At 55.3% G+C, this 15,829-nt stretch overlaps 2 non-coding genes across 2 annotated transcripts; both read left to right on the top strand.

Moving 5' to 3' along the window:
- Window positions 1–4,844: 4,844 nt before the first annotated feature.
- LOC147796147 (U2 spliceosomal RNA) lies at window positions 4,845–5,045 on the top strand. The gene has a single exon (XR_015428361.1). It is a non-coding gene; the product is annotated as a U2 spliceosomal RNA (small nuclear RNA).
- A 5,295-nt stretch (window positions 5,046–10,340) lies between these two features.
- LOC147796146 (U2 spliceosomal RNA) lies at window positions 10,341–10,533 on the top strand. Its single transcript, XR_015428349.1, has one exon. It is a non-coding gene; the product is annotated as a U2 spliceosomal RNA (small nuclear RNA).
- Window positions 10,534–15,829: the final 5,296 nt, after the last annotated feature.

The raw sequence follows: 15,829 nt of genomic DNA, 5'->3' as shown, positions 1-15,829 counted from the left end.
AGATCAGCGTTTCCCGACCGGGCCCCCACAAGGGGCCGACTGGGGGCGCTATCCCGAACCGGCGACCCGGCCCAACACTCCTTGCCTCCTCGGAGCAGGGATGAGGGACTACCAAGCTGGGACGGGGGACAAGAACTGGCGAGTTCCCAACACTCCGTGGCTGAAGTGCGGCGTTCCAATAATGCCACGGATGAGGGTTCCGACCGGCTTGCGTCCCCAGTGAGATCAGCGTTTCCCGACCGGGCCCCCACAAGGGGCCGACTGGGGGCGCTATCCCGAACCGGCGACCCGGCCCAACACTCCTTGCCTCCTCGGAGCAGGGATGAGGGACTACCAAGCTGGGACGGGGGACAAGAACCGGCGAGTTCCCAACACTCCGTGGCTGAAGTGCGGCGTTCCAATAATGCCACGGATGAGGGTTCCGACCGGCTTGCGTCCCCAGTGAGATCAGCGTTTCCCGACCGGGCCCCCACAAGGGGCCGACTGGGGGCGCTATCCCGAACCGGCGACCCGGCCCAACACTCCTTGTCTCCTCGGAGCAGGGATGAGGGACTACCAAGCTGGGACGGGGGACAAGAACCGGCGAGTTCCCAACACTCCGTGGCTGAAGTGCGGCGTTCCAATAATGCCACGGATGAGGGTTCCGACCGGCTTGCGTCCCCAGTGAGATCAGCGTTTCCCGACCGGGCCCTCACAAGGGGCCGACTGGGGGCGCTATCCCGAACCAGCGACCCGGCCCAACACTCCTTGTCTCCTCGGAGCAGGGATGAGGGACTACCAAGCTGGGACGGGGGACAAGAACCGGCGAGTTCCCAACACTCCGTGGCTGAAGTGCGGCGTTCCAATAATGCCACGGATGAGGGAGCGGACCGGCTCGCGTCCCCAGTGAGATCAGCGTTTCCCGACCGGGCCCCCACAAGGGGCCGACTGGGGGCGCTATCCCGAACCAGCGACAAAACCAAACTCTCCTTGGCAGGGCGGAGGAGGGGTAAGGGGCCACCCACCTTGGTGAGGGGACAAGACCCGGCGAGTTCCCAAAACTCTGTGACTGCAGTGCGTCGACCCGAAAATGTCACAGATGAGGGTTCCGACCGGTTTGCGTCCCCGCCGCGATCAGTGGCTCCCGACCGGGCCTCACCACGAGGCCGACAGGGGGCCCTGCCTCGCGCCAACGAAGTGGTTCCTAGCACCCCGACTCCCCAGGGCATGGTTGAGGAAATGCCAAGCTGGGAAGGGAGACAAGATCCGGCGAGTTCTCCACACCCTGTGACAGTAGTGCGTCGTTCCGATAATGCCACAGGTGTGGGTTCCGACCGGCTCGCGTCCCCGTCGAGGTCAGTGTCTCCCGACCGGGCTTCACCTCGAAGCCGACAGGGAGCACTGTCTCGGACCAGCGACCCGGCCCAACACTCCTTGGCTCACCCGAGCATGGATGAGGGACGACCAAGCTGGGATCGGGATCAAGGTTCGGCCATCTCCCAACACTCCACGGAGGTATGCTCGGTTTCCCGTTGCGTGGATGAGGAAGGTGTCCCGGCGCTCCAACACTCCGTGGATGCATGCGCGGGGGTCCCTCGGGGCCCTCGTAACACGGATGAGGGTATGTGCCGGGGACGTGACCAACACCCCGTGGCTGATGTGCGGCGCTCGAATAACGCCACGGGTGAGGGAACGGGCCGGACCGCGACCCTGAGGGATTCCGCGCTACCCAGTCGGGCTTCGCCGACACCTCGGGCCTCCCAGGCCGCGGTGGAGGAGAATCCCTGGCTGGTGGCGCTGTCTCGTGCCAATGACTTTGAGGAGTTTGAGTCGGTGTGCGACCGTTTTGCCCAGCATGCGGTCGACCTGGCTTACGCTTCTTCGAGGAATCAGCGCAGGACGGAAGCCCGACCAGCGCAACAACGCGGTGGTGCGGACACACGGGCGGTGCGGCGGCGTCGTATGCTCGGGCCAGAGTTTGACGTGCAGGAGGCCAGCCGACTTCAGAAGCTCTACAGGTCTAGTAGGCGGCGGGCGATGCGAGTTGTCCTGGACGGCTCTGAAGTCAGGTATGGCGGCTCGGAGGAAACACTGGTGGACTTCTTCACGGAAGTTCACTCCGAGAGGGCGGTGGATTGCGATCGAATCCGTGTTGACTCTGAACTCCTGTTCCCAGACTCTGCCCGGGCCCGGGAGTCTGGTTCGGAATTGCTACGCCCCGTAACGCAGAAGGAGGTCTCCTCCCGCCTGGGTCGGATGTCAAACTCCGCTCCCGGGAAAGACCGGCTAGAGTATCGTCACATCAAGATTGCGGATGGTGCGTTTCGAGTAACTGTGGCGATATTCAACCGGTGTCTGCGTGAGGGGCGCGTCCCCCGCTCTTGGAAGACGGCTACTACGGTGCTGTTGTACAAGAAGGGGGACCCGGCATGCCCGGCCAACTTCCGGCCAATCGCCCTGCAGTCGTGCCTGTACAAACTGCTGATGGCGATCCTGTCTGACCGCCTGACTCGTTGGGCTTTGGACTGCGATCTCATCAGCGGTGCCCAGAAGAGTGCTAGGCCCGGTGAGGGCTGCTACGAGCACACCTTCCTGATGTCTTCCATCGTGGCGGACGCTCGTCGGAATCAGAAGAACCTCCACGTTGCGTGGTTGGATCTTCAGAATGCTTTCGGCAGTGTTCCCCATGATGCCATATTCACCGTGCTGGCCTCTGTCGGTGCGCCTCCGGGATTCATAGACATCATGCGGAATGTCTATACCGGGGCCAGCACGGAGTTTATGGTGGCGTCTGGAAGGACTGCGCCCGTATCCATCTGTTCGGGAGTCAAGCAGGGTTGTCCGATCTCGCCGATTCTTTTCAACTTGACTCTCGAGCTGGTGGTGCGGGCCGTGTCCGTGGCGGCAAGATCCGGCCAGTGCTCTCCTCGGGTGCACGGGCACGACATCCCGGTCCTCGCCTATGCTGACGACCTCGTGTTACTCAGCAACTCGGCCGAGGGCCTGCAGAGGCTTTTGGATACGGCAAGCATCATGGCCACCAAGCTTCGGCTCACCTTCAAACCATCGAAGTGCGCCACTCTGTCCCTGGCGTGTCGCAGGGGTCAGCGGGTGCTTCCCTCAGTCTACCGAGTGCAGGGCGGCGAAATTCCAGCGTTGACTGAGGAGGAGCATTACCGCTACCTCGGCATTCCCGTCGGGCTGTACAGGAGCGGCGAGAGCCTTGAGGCACTGGTGGCCAAGATGACAGAGGATCTACGCAAGGTGGAATCCTCGCTCCTGGCCCCCTGGCAGAAGCTGGACGCAATACGAACCTTTGTGGAACCGTGCGCCTCCTATGTATTGCGTGCCGGCAACTGTCAGAAGGCTAGCCTGCGGCGGCTCAGGAGCGAGATTGTGAAGACGGTGCGGAAAGTCTGCAACCTTCCGACCCGGGCCACCACCAATTATGTCTTCGCCGACAGAAAGGTGGGCGGTCTGGGTCTGTTGGATCCCAACCGGGATGCTGACATTCAAACAGTCACGCAGGCAGTCCGTATCCTGTCCTCACCCGATGATACCGTTCGCGGTGTCGCCACCCAGCAGTTGACCTCTGTCGTCCGCCGCACCCTCCATCGTGTCCCCACCGCAGCGGAGCTCGATCAGTTCATGAGCGGGTCCATGGAGGGGGACCTGGCCAACTTCGGTTGGAGCGGGCAGATCTCTACCCTCTGGTCCCGGGCCAGGGCAGCGGCTCGTCGGCTGCGTATCTCTCTTTCCGGCTGCTGTTCCGGCACAGTAGTCACGCGTACGGAGGGGGGAAAGGAGATACCGGCCAAGAGCATCACCACCGCCTTGCGGGCCGCTGTCCGAGAGCACTACTCCGGTAAGTTGCTCTCTCTCCCGGACCAGGGTAAGGTCGCCGCTTCGCTGGAGCAGGACCCTTACCGTAACGGCTCCTCGTGGATGACCACCGGCAGTTTCATCCGATTCTGCGACTGGCGGTTCATTCACAGGGCCCGCCTGAACTGTCTTCCGACCAACGCAGCGGCGAAGAGGTGGAGTGCGGCAACCGATGCCAAATGTCGCCGCTGCGGAAGTCGGGAGGAGACTCTGCCCCACATCCTCAACCATTGCCCTCCAAACATGCTGCCAATCCGGAGAAGGCACAACCTGATCCAGAACCGGATCAAAGCGGCGGTGCGACACGGGCAGGTCTTCATTGACCAGCACGTCCCAGGGGATCCTACGCCTCGTGAGCGACCTGACATCACGGTTGTTGAGGGCAACAAAGTCACCATTGTTGACGTCTGCTGTCCCTTTGACAACGGCCGTGATGCCTTGGATATCGCCGCGGCGGCCAAGGTCGCCAAGTACGATGGACTTCGGCAGGCCTTGGCTGCTGCGGGTAAGGACGTTGAAGTGTACGGCTTCGCGGTCGGTTCCCTCGGCTCCTGGTTCCCGGGAAACGAGAGAGCACTTCGGCGTCTTGGGATATCCAAGCGCTACCGAGGTCTGATGCGCCGTCTGTGCTGCATAGACGCCATCAAGGGTTCCCGGGACACCTACATCGAACATGTCACCGGCCACCGTCAGTACACTGACGAGTAGGTCTTCCCCGAACTTGTCGAAAAGATACTGCATTGTGTATTTTGCTAATAACCATACTCTCTCATTTTCTTCTTTCCTACAGGTGCAATCTGCCGGGGCTGCGACGAAGAAGACTGAAGACCGGAAGAGGATGCCAGTTTATTTAATTATTTTTTACTTAGCTAAGTTAACTATGCTTATTATACAGGGTTTAAATCCGCCCTGTTTAACTTATGTTCTTTTTCAAAGTTCACTTTTTTATAAGCACCTCTGTTAAAGAGGCTTTGGATTGTATAATTACTTATCTTTTTGTATCTTAAATGATTATATTTGTAATAAACCTCTGTTCTTTTCAGTGTGATATCTGAAACGCTGTTCATTGAACAGCCAGTTTATCAAACTGATTTTTGAACTTGGGCTGTGGAATAGGGGCTTGCCTCGTCCCGGCCACGGGTTGGCCCGGTATAGCAGTACATCCGGGATTCGGCCCACTCCCTTCGGGGGACATAAAAAAAGATAAAAACACGGACTGACTTAATTTTTGTTGAATTACTTTATCTCTCGGCTATTTCTTCCTCTCCGAAACATTTCGACAAAAAAAAGGCCATTTTACAAAAATGGACATTATATACCGTATGTTTCTGAGCAATAACGGCATGCAAGAATGCCAATAAAAAGTGGCAGGGAAAAGAGAGAGACAAAGACACGACACCCACTTCTTGTCTGGCGTCATCGCATTTTATTTTGACGGGTTTTCACATGACGATCTCCCCCCCCCCCCTCCTCCAATTCTCCTTCTGTCCGTCCCCCCCCCCCGTGGACCTTTGACCTCGCTCTCTTGACCCCGTTTACCGCCAGCCAGAGGGCGCTGTCGCCCCAACCGCACGCTCGCGCAGCTTCTACCGCGTCCGCGCAGGCGTTATACCTGCTCTGCCGGCTTGTCGTCCGCATCATTTGCACTAGCGATTGAACAGAGCAAGAACATCATGTCTGGACGAGGCAAGGGAGGCAAAGGACTGGGCAAGGGGGGTGCCAAACGCCACCGGAAGGTCCTCCGTGACAACATCCAGGGCATCACCAAGCCGGCCATTCGTCGCCTTGCCCGCCGGGGAGGAGTGAAGCGCATCTCCGGTCTCATTTACGAGGAAACGCGTGGAGTCCTGAAAGTCTTCCTGGAGAACGTCATCCGCGATGCGGTCACCTACTGCGAACACGCCAAGAGGAAGACTGTCACTGCCATGGACGTGGTGTACGCGCTCAAGAGGCAAGGGCGGACGCTGTACGGCTTTGGGGGCTAGACCGCCGAATTCCCATTTCAAAACCAACGGCTCTCTTCAGAGCCACGACAGTTTTCCAAAAGAGATTTATTCCCACGCATAGCTGCTGTATGATTACCCTGTTCGTAATTAATAGCTATAATTGCCATCCTTCCTTAAGCTCGATCAATGACCCCGATCGTTTTCCCGTGGATTCTTTTTGTATGTTTCCCTCTCCGTTCCTTGTCGTTGCGGTTCATTTCGTCCCTCTCCGCGTTTTCCGTTTAATACGGTACGTAGCCGTCTTGTCGTAATGTGTTCGTGATACCCAAGTGACTTCCACAGCCCTGCTGTTTCACTGATGCGCGTCCGTGTGTACTGTCGTTGAGCCTGACGGTGGAAAGCGTTGAGTACTGGATGGAACGCGTGACGGGCGGAAGGGTGTTGCCGCGATGTAGGCGGAGTTGTGCTCAGCGTGAAAGTGCCGTGTGTGGTTGGTTGGGCGGTGGTGGTGCTGGGGGTGGTTTTTTTCTTCTCTTGACACAGAGCTGTCGGTGCACTTTGCCCTCTTGTCGCGGTCCCCCCCCCCCCAAATTAACCTCAGTGTACATGTGACCAGTCAAGCGCTGCGCCCGCCCTTGGAGTCATCCAATCGGAAAGCGGTCCATTGTCAGGCCTTCGGCCCGGGATGCCGTTGCCGGGCTTAAGAGACGCTGGGTTGCCGTGCCCTGCACTCACTTGTGTCAAGCTCCGAGCACCCGACGCACCTCATCATGGCTCGCACCAAGCAGACGGCAAGAAAGAGCACGGGCGGGAAAGCCCCCAGGAAGCAGTTGGCCACCAAGGCGGCCCGCAAGAGCGCTCCGGCTACTGGCGGCGTCAAGAAACCTCACCGGTACAGGCCGGGAACCGTTGCCCTCCGTGAGATCCGTCGCTACCAGAAGAGCACCGAACTGCTGATCCGAAAGCTCCCCTTCCAGAGACTTGTGCGAGAAATTGCACAGGATTTCAAGACCGAGCTGCGATTCCAAAGTTCTGCCGTCATGGCTTTGCAGGAGGCTAGCGAGGCTTACCTGGTGGGCCTGTTCGAGGACACCAACCTGTGCGCCATCCACGCAAAGAGGGTCACCATCATGCCCAAGGACATCCAGTTGGCCCGCCGAATTCGCGGTGAACGGGCCTGAGTGTTGGCGCGCCACGACCACCAAACCTAACGGCTCTTATCAGAGCCACCACTACTTCAAAAAGAGAATGATTCTGCTCGAGTTGTCTGCGGGGAAAGGTGCTGGGCGGGAGGAAATTAAACACAACCGAGTAACGGCCACAGTTGAGTCAATAATATAACAAATTGAAAGGGCTCTCCGATTGCGATTTCACACGGGGCGTGATTGGTCTGCTTTTCCTTCCCTCTCCTTTAAGTTTTGTGTAGTTATTCGTATTTGGGTATGAATGAGCGTACAGTATCAGACGACCCCTCCCCGACAGCTTCACCCCGGCCCTCGCTTTGAAAGCGACCTTCTTTCGCCTTTGTGGAGTCCGATCGACTTCCTGACTGGTACTCTTGTCAATTTAGTTAGCGACGCGAAAGGCTGCGTTGTGCTTTGGCAGACGAATTCCGCGTTAGCCGCTTGAGAGGATGGCGGAGAAAATAACCAAATATTCAAATAGAACAGATAACTCGGTTGCACGGAACGGTTATTGACCGAACGAACGACCGACCGCTTTCAGCGTTTCCCTTGCCGTAAGTTTCAGCTTGCCCTTGCAAGCCATGCGCGTCTTCACGCCTGGGTGGCCGGGGGGCGCTCTTTTCAACTGGCGGGAAGGTGGACAATGCGCCCGTGTTCAGAATCCACGCCGCCCGTGATAAAAGCCGGCGTAGCCGTGACGCTTTTTCATTCGATCCCTCGATCTCTCACACTTCAAGCGCTCCAGCATGGCTCCTAAAGTTAGCGGGAAAGGTCAGAAGAAGGCCGGAAACACCAAGACCCCGACTCGCACAGACAAGAAGAGGCACCGGCGTCGCAAGGAGAGCTACGGCATCTACATTTATAAAGTCATGAAACAGGTGCACCCCGACACGGGCATCTCCAGCAAGGCCATGAGCATCATGAACAGCTTTGTCAATGACGTCTTCGAGCGCATCGCAACCGAGGCCTCTCGCCTTGCACACTACAACAAGAAGTCGACCATCACCAGCCGCGAGGTGCAGACAGCAGTTCGCCTGCTCCTGCCGGGAGAGCTTGCCAAGCATGCAGTCAGCGAGGGCACCAAGGCCGTCACCAAGTACACGACTTCCAAGTAGCCCGCCGCTACCAACCAAACGGCTCTTTTCAGAGCCAAAACAACTCCACGAAAGAGATGCTTTGCTTTTCTGCGTTCTTGGTCTCCTTTTGTCTAATACAGGTGCCTCGTAATTAAAAAGGTATTTTTCCGAATATCGCGCACACTGCAAGCAAATAGATATTGCCTCTTGACGGTGCTTGTATGGGGGGGGGGGGGGTTGAGGTGAAAACTTTTCCTGATCTTTTTCGCACTCGCTCTGACCTTAATATTTGACGGTTGTTCAGATTGTCCAAGAGGGTGCCTCGTGTAAACGTCCAGACACCGTGAAACGGGCATTCCCCTTGCGAGGGACCTGTCGCAAAATATACAAACTGTATTTCTGACGGCTTCAGCCCCCCCCCCCCCCCCGGGGTGTGGTAACTCATGTGGACCCGGTTTTCTTTTCTCTCTGTTCTTTCTTTCTTTTGGCTTTGTTACATTTTGGTTCCCGTTCATGGACTTGATTTTGTGTTTATCCCGGCCTGTGGGCTCCGGCTCATCCAACCGTGCGATGGACCCGCTGCGTGACGTGATTGGCTAGTTGGTACGCTTCGGCCAATCCACTGGACTGCTATAACTTGTGTCGCGGGCCCCAGAGCAACCATTCCAGCGCAACTGCGACCCGGTGAACAGATCTGCACACTGATTTCTCTCAAGATGTCTGGACGAGGAAAGAGCGGCAAATCCAGAAGCAAGGCCAAGAGCAGGTCATCGCGGGCTGGCCTTCAGTTTCCCGTTGGCCGCGTTCACCGATTCCTGCGCAAGGGAAACTACGCCGAACGTGTTGGCGCCGGTGCCCCTGTCTACCTGGCTGCAGTGATGGAGTACCTTACCGCTGAGATCTTGGAGCTAGCCGGTAATGCTGCCCGCGACAACAAGAAGACAAGAATCAACCCACGTCACCTGCAACTTGCCATACGCAACGACGAGGAGCTCAACAAGCTGATGAGCGGGGTAACCATCGCGCAAGGAGGTGTGCTCCCCAATATTCAGTCGGTCCTCTTGCCCAAGAAGACCGCCAAAGTCTCCAACTGAAAGGACGGGCCCCTTGCCCCGCGAACCCAAAGGCTCTTTTCAGGGCCGCCACTATTTCAAAGAAGAGATAGGTCGATGGCTGTTTAATTGAAAGCCCCCTTTGTGCCATGCTACTTCGGATGTTGTGTTATTTTCTAGGTTTATCTTTCTAGTTACTTCTCGGAACTGTATTAATATTCGTTCTTGATCGCTTCCATCTTTTCGTTTCATTCCAATATTGAACGATACGCCGCAGTTCGGCCTTGCCGAAGTCCCACCTGCTTGTTCCTCCTTCAAACGTCGGCCCCGCCTTCGAACCGACCCCGCTGGACGAGGCCCGGTTGGTGTCTCTTTGCGACTCCAAATTGCAGCCTGCCTTTCTCTTTACTCCTGCCGTGCCGGCCGTTGCGGTGCTGTATAATGACATGTTTGTGTTTCGAACCTGAATCCAGGCAACGCGCGTCAAATATGCAACGCGTATAACTTACGCAACAGACGTGCATTCTTTTCATTGTTCTAAGGGCCGTTCATCTCATCAAATATTCAGCACGCAGTGTGTGCTTGCAAACTTTCCAAGTTTACAAATGATGTTGGTTCATCATTGTGTATTGACATGTTCAGCTTTTTATTATGCGCCGTCGGGTGCGCGCTTCTACGTAGCGCAAAAGGCAAGTGCGTGCCTCATGGATGATTTTCAATAATTTTGGAACTGCATCGTTTGGCTCTTACTGCCGACAGTAAACCATCCTTTCACACGTACATTCAACACGTGATCCCGTGAAGCACACCCTCACGGCCTTTCAAGTTTAAAACCCGATAGGTTCTTCTCACAAGTCCTGAATGTGAAATACGGGTATATCACGGGTTCTGCCGTTAAAAGTAAAGAGTGTAAGCAATGGCACACTGTCACTGTCACGAGGTCTTGGAAGCGTGCTATATCGCCACGCCCACAACGTGGGATCACTTCCGGCGCGGTGTCGAGTGTAGACACAGTGCAATTGCAATTGTGAAGGGCGCCATCTTGTGGCTTGCATATAGTGCGGCGCAGGTACTTGCGCAGAGTCGACCGTGGGAACATGTCTCACTGAAAGATTGTTCATGATATTAACAGAAATTGCCAAAGTTCAAGGTCATGTCCTCATTTACTGTCACGATCGAGAGGTTATCTTGGGCTGCGTAATGTGGAAAATACTGATCTTTATCGCTTCTCGGCCTTTTGGCTAAGATCATGTGTAGTATCTGTTCTTTTCAGTGTGATATCTGAAACGCTGTTCATTGAACAGCCAGTTTATCAAACTGATTTTTGAACTTGGGCTGTGGAATAGGGGCTTGCCTCGTCCCGGCCACGGGTTGGCCCGGTATAGCAGTACATCCGGGATTCGGCCCACTCCCTTCGGGGGACATAAAAAAAGATAAAAACACGGACTGACTTAATTTTTGTTGAATTACTTTATCTCTCGGCTATTTCTTCCTCTCCGAAACATTTCGACAAAAAAAAGGCCATTTTACAAAAATGGACATTATATACCGTATGTTTCTGAGCAATAACGGCATGCAAGAATGCCAATAAAAAGTGGCAGGGAAAAGAGAGAGACAAAGACACGACACCCACTTCTTGTCTGGCGTCATCGCATTTTATTTTGACGGGTTTTCACATGACGATCTCCCCCCCCCCCCCTCCTCCAATTCTCCTTCTGTCCGTCCCCCCCCCCCGTGGACCTTTGACCTCGCTCTCTTGACCCCGTTTACCGCCAGCCAGAGGGCGCTGTCGCCCCAACCGCACGCTCGCGCAGCTTCTACCGCGTCCGCGCAGGCGTTATACCTGCTCTGCCGGCTTGTCGTCCGCATCATTTGCACTAGCGATTGAACAGAGCAAGAACATCATGTCTGGACGAGGCAAGGGAGGCAAAGGACTGGGCAAGGGGGGTGCCAAACGCCACCGGAAGGTCCTCCGTGACAACATCCAGGGCATCACCAAGCCGGCCATTCGTCGCCTTGCCCGCCGGGGAGGAGTGAAGCGCATCTCCGGTCTCATTTACGAGGAAACGCGTGGAGTCCTGAAAGTCTTCCTGGAGAACGTCATCCGCGATGCGGTCACCTACTGCGAACACGCCAAGAGGAAGACTGTCACTGCCATGGACGTGGTGTACGCGCTCAAGAGGCAAGGGCGGACGCTGTACGGCTTTGGGGGCTAGACCGCCGAATTCCCATTTCAAAACCAACGGCTCTCTTCAGAGCCACGACAGTTTTCCAAAAGAGATTTATTCCCACGCATAGCTGCTGTATGATTACCCTGTTCGTAATTAATAGCTATAATTGCCATCCTTCCTTAAGCTCGATCAATGACCCCGATCGTTTTCCCGTGGATTCTTTTTGTATGTTTCCCTCTCCGTTCCTTGTCGTTGCGGTTCATTTCGTCCCTCTCCGCGTTTTCCGTTTAATACGGTACGTAGCCGTCTTGTCGTAATGTGTTCGTGATACCCAAGTGACTTCCACAGCCCTGCTGTTTCACTGATGCGCGTCCGTGTGTACTGTCGTTGAGCCTGACGGTGGAAAGCGTTGAGTACTGGATGGAACGCGTGACGGGCGGAAGGGTGTTGCCGCGATGTAGGCGGAGTTGTGCTCAGCGTGAAAGTGCCGTGTGTGGTTGGTTGGGCGGTGGTGGTGCTGGGGGTGGTTTTTTTCTTCTCTTGACACAGAGCTGTCGGTGCACTTTGCCCTCTTGTCGCGGTCCCCCCCCCCCCCAAATTAACCTCAGTGTACATGTGACCAGTCAAGCGCTGCGCCCGCCCTTGGAGTCATCCAATCGGAAAGCGGTCCATTGTCAGGCCTTCGGCCCGGGATGCCGTTGCCGGGCTTAAGAGACGCTGGGTTGCCGTGCCCTGCACTCACTTGTGTCAAGCTCCGAGCACCCGACGCACCTCATCATGGCTCGCACCAAGCAGACGGCAAGAAAGAGCACGGGCGGGAAAGCCCCCAGGAAGCAGTTGGCCACCAAGGCGGCCCGCAAGAGCGCTCCGGCTACTGGCGGCGTCAAGAAACCTCACCGGTACAGGCCGGGAACCGTTGCCCTCCGTGAGATCCGTCGCTACCAGAAGAGCACCGAACTGCTGATCCGAAAGCTCCCCTTCCAGAGACTTGTGCGAGAAATTGCACAGGATTTCAAGACCGAGCTGCGATTCCAAAGTTCTGCCGTCATGGCTTTGCAGGAGGCTAGCGAGGCTTACCTGGTGGGCCTGTTCGAGGACACCAACCTGTGCGCCATCCACGCAAAGAGGGTCACCATCATGCCCAAGGACATCCAGTTGGCCCGCCGAATTCGCGGTGAACGGGCCTGAGTGTTGGCGCGCCACGACCACCAAACCTAACGGCTCTTATCAGAGCCACCACTACTTCAAAAAGAGAATGATTCTGCTCGAGTTGTCTGCGGGGAAAGGTGCTGGGCGGGAGGAAATTAAACACAACCGAGTAACGGCCACAGTTGAGTCAATAATATAACAAATTGAAAGGGCTCTCCGATTGCGATTTCACACGGGGCGTGATTGGTCTGCTTTTCCTTCCCTCTCCTTTAAGTTTTGTGTAGTTATTCGTATTTGGGTATGAATGAGCGTACAGTATCAGACGACCCCTCCCCGACAGCTTCACCCCGGCCCTCGCTTTGAAAGCGACCTTCTTTCGCCTTTGTGGAGTCCGATCGACTTCCTGACTGGTACTCTTGTCAATTTAGTTAGCGACGCGAAAGGCTGCGTTGTGCTTTGGCAGACGAATTCCGCGTTAGCCGCTTGAGAGGATGGCGGAGAAAATAACCAAATATTCAAATAGAACAGATAACTCGGTTGCACGGAACGGTTATTGACCGAACGAACGACCGACCGCTTTCAGCGTTTCCCTTGCCGTAAGTTTCAGCTTGCCCTTGCAAGCCATGCGCGTCTTCACGCCTGGGTGGCCGGGGGGCGCTCTTTTCAACTGGCGGGAAGGTGGACAATGCGCCCGTGTTCAGAATCCACGCCGCCCGTGATAAAAGCCGGCGTAGCCGTGACGCTTTTTCATTCGATCCCTCGATCTCTCACACTTCAAGCGCTCCAGCATGGCTCCTAAAGTTAGCGGGAAAGGTCAGAAGAAGGCCGGAAACACCAAGACCCCGACTCGCACAGACAAGAAGAGGCACCGGCGTCGCAAGGAGAGCTACGGCATCTACATTTATAAAGTCATGAAACAGGTGCACCCCGACACGGGCATCTCCAGCAAGGCCATGAGCATCATGAACAGCTTTGTCAATGACGTCTTCGAGCGCATCGCAACCGAGGCCTCTCGCCTTGCACACTACAACAAGAAGTCGACCATCACCAGCCGCGAGGTGCAGACAGCAGTTCGCCTGCTCCTGCCGGGAGAGCTTGCCAAGCATGCAGTCAGCGAGGGCACCAAGGCCGTCACCAAGTACACGACTTCCAAGTAGCCCGCCGCTACCAACCAAACGGCTCTTTTCAGAGCCAAAACAACTCCACGAAAGAGATGCTTTGCTTTTCTGCGTTCTTGGTCTCCTTTTGTCTAATACAGGTGCCTCGTAATTAAAAAGGTATTTTTCCGAATATCGCGCACACTGCAAGCAAATAGATATTGCCTCTTGACGGTGCTTGTATGGGGGGGGGGGGTTGAGGTGAAAACTTTTCCTGATCTTTTTCGCACTCGCTCTGACCTTAATATTTGACGGTTGTTCAGATTGTCCAAGAGGGTGCCTCGTGTAAACGTCCAGACACCGTGAAACGGGCATTCCCCTTGCGAGGGACCTGTCGCAAAATATACAAACTGTATTTCTGACGGCTTCAGCCCCCCCCCCCCCCCGGGGTGTGGTAACTCATGTGGACCCGGTTTTCTTTTCTCTCTGTTCTTTCTTTCTTTTGGCTTTGTTACATTTTGGTTCCCGTTCATGGACTTGATTTTGTGTTTATCCCGGCCTGTGGGCTCCGGCTCATCCAACCGTGCGATGGACCCGCTGCGTGACGTGATTGGCTAGTTGGTACGCTTCGGCCAATCCACTGGACTGCTATAACTTGTGTCGCGGGCCCCAGAGCAACCATTCCAGCGCAACTGCGACCCGGTGAACAGATCTGCACACTGATTTCTCTCAAGATGTCTGGACGAGGAAAGAGCGGCAAATCCAGAAGCAAGGCCAAGAGCAGGTCATCGCGGGCTGGCCTTCAGTTTCCCGTTGGCCGCGTTCACCGATTCCTGCGCAAGGGAAACTACGCCGAACGTGTTGGCGCCGGTGCCCCTGTCTACCTGGCTGCAGTGATGGAGTACCTTACCGCTGAGATCTTGGAGCTAGCCGGTAATGCTGCCCGCGACAACAAGAAGACAAGAATCAACCCACGTCACCTGCAACTTGCCATACGCAACGACGAGGAGCTCAACAAGCTGATGAGCGGGGTAACCATCGCGCAAGGAGGTGTGCTCCCCAATATTCAGTCGGTCCTCTTGCCCAAGAAGACCGCCAAAGTCTCCAACTGAAAGGACGGGCCCCTTGCCCCGCGAACCCAAAGGCTCTTTTCAGGGCCGCCACTATTTCAAAGAAGAGATAGGTCGATGGCTGTTTAATTGAAAGCCCCCTTTGTGCCATGCTACTTCGGATGTTGTGTTATTTTCTAGGTTTATCTTTCTAGTTACTTCTCGGAACTGTATTAATATTCGTTCTTGATCGCTTCCATCTTTTCGTTTCATTCCAATATTGAACGATACGCCGCAGTTCGGCCTTGCCGAAGTCCCACCTGCTTGTTCCTCCTTCAAACGTCGGCCCCGCCTTCGAACCGACCCCGCTGGACGAGGCCCGGTTGGTGTCTCTTTGCGACTCCAAATTGCAGCCTGCCTTTCTCTTTACTCCTGCCGTGCCGGCCGTTGCGGTGCTGTATAATGACATGTTTGTGTTTCGAACCTGAATCCAGGCAACGCGCGTCAAATATGCAACGCGTATAACTTACGCAACAGACGTGCATTCTTTTCATTGTTCTAAGGGCCGTTCATCTCATCAAATATTCAGCACGCAGTGTGTGCTTGCAAACTTTCCAAGTTTACAAATGATGTGTTGGTTCATCATTGTGTATTGACATGTTCAGCTTTTTATTATGCGCCGTCGGGTGCGCGCTTCTACGTAGCGCAAAAGGCAAGTGCGTGCCTCATGGATGATTTTCAATAATTTTGGAACTGCATCGTTTGGCTCTTACTGCCGACAGTAAACCATCCTTTCACACGTACATTCAACACGTGATCCCGTGAAGCACACCCTCACGGCCTTTCAAGTTTAAAACCCGATAGGTTCTTCTCACAAGTCCTGAATGTGAAATACGGGTATATCACGGGTTCTGCCGTTAAAAGTAAAGAGTGTAAGCAATGGCACACTGTCACTGTCACGAGGTCTTGGAAGCGTGCTATATCGCCACGCCCACAACGTGGGATCACTTCCGGCGCGGTGTCGAGTGTAGACACAGTGCAATTGCAATTGTGAAGGGCGCCATCTTGTGGCTTGCATATAGTGCGGCGCAGGTACTTGCGCAGAGTCGACCGTGGGAACATGTCTCACTGAAAGATTGTTCATGATATTAACAGAAATTGCCAAAGTTCAAGGTCATGTCCTCATTTACTGTCACGATCGAGAGGTTATCTTGGGCTGCGTAATGTGGAAAATACTGATCTTT

The sequence above is a fragment of the Acanthaster planci genome, linkage group LG18, assembly GCF_054643075.1.
Source record: "Acanthaster planci isolate LZ-2023a linkage group LG18, COTS_SCS, whole genome shotgun sequence".
NCBI classification, from domain to species: Eukaryota; Metazoa; Echinodermata; class Asteroidea; order Valvatida; family Acanthasteridae; genus Acanthaster; species Acanthaster planci.
This window is presented reverse-complemented; position numbering and strand designations above follow the sequence as displayed.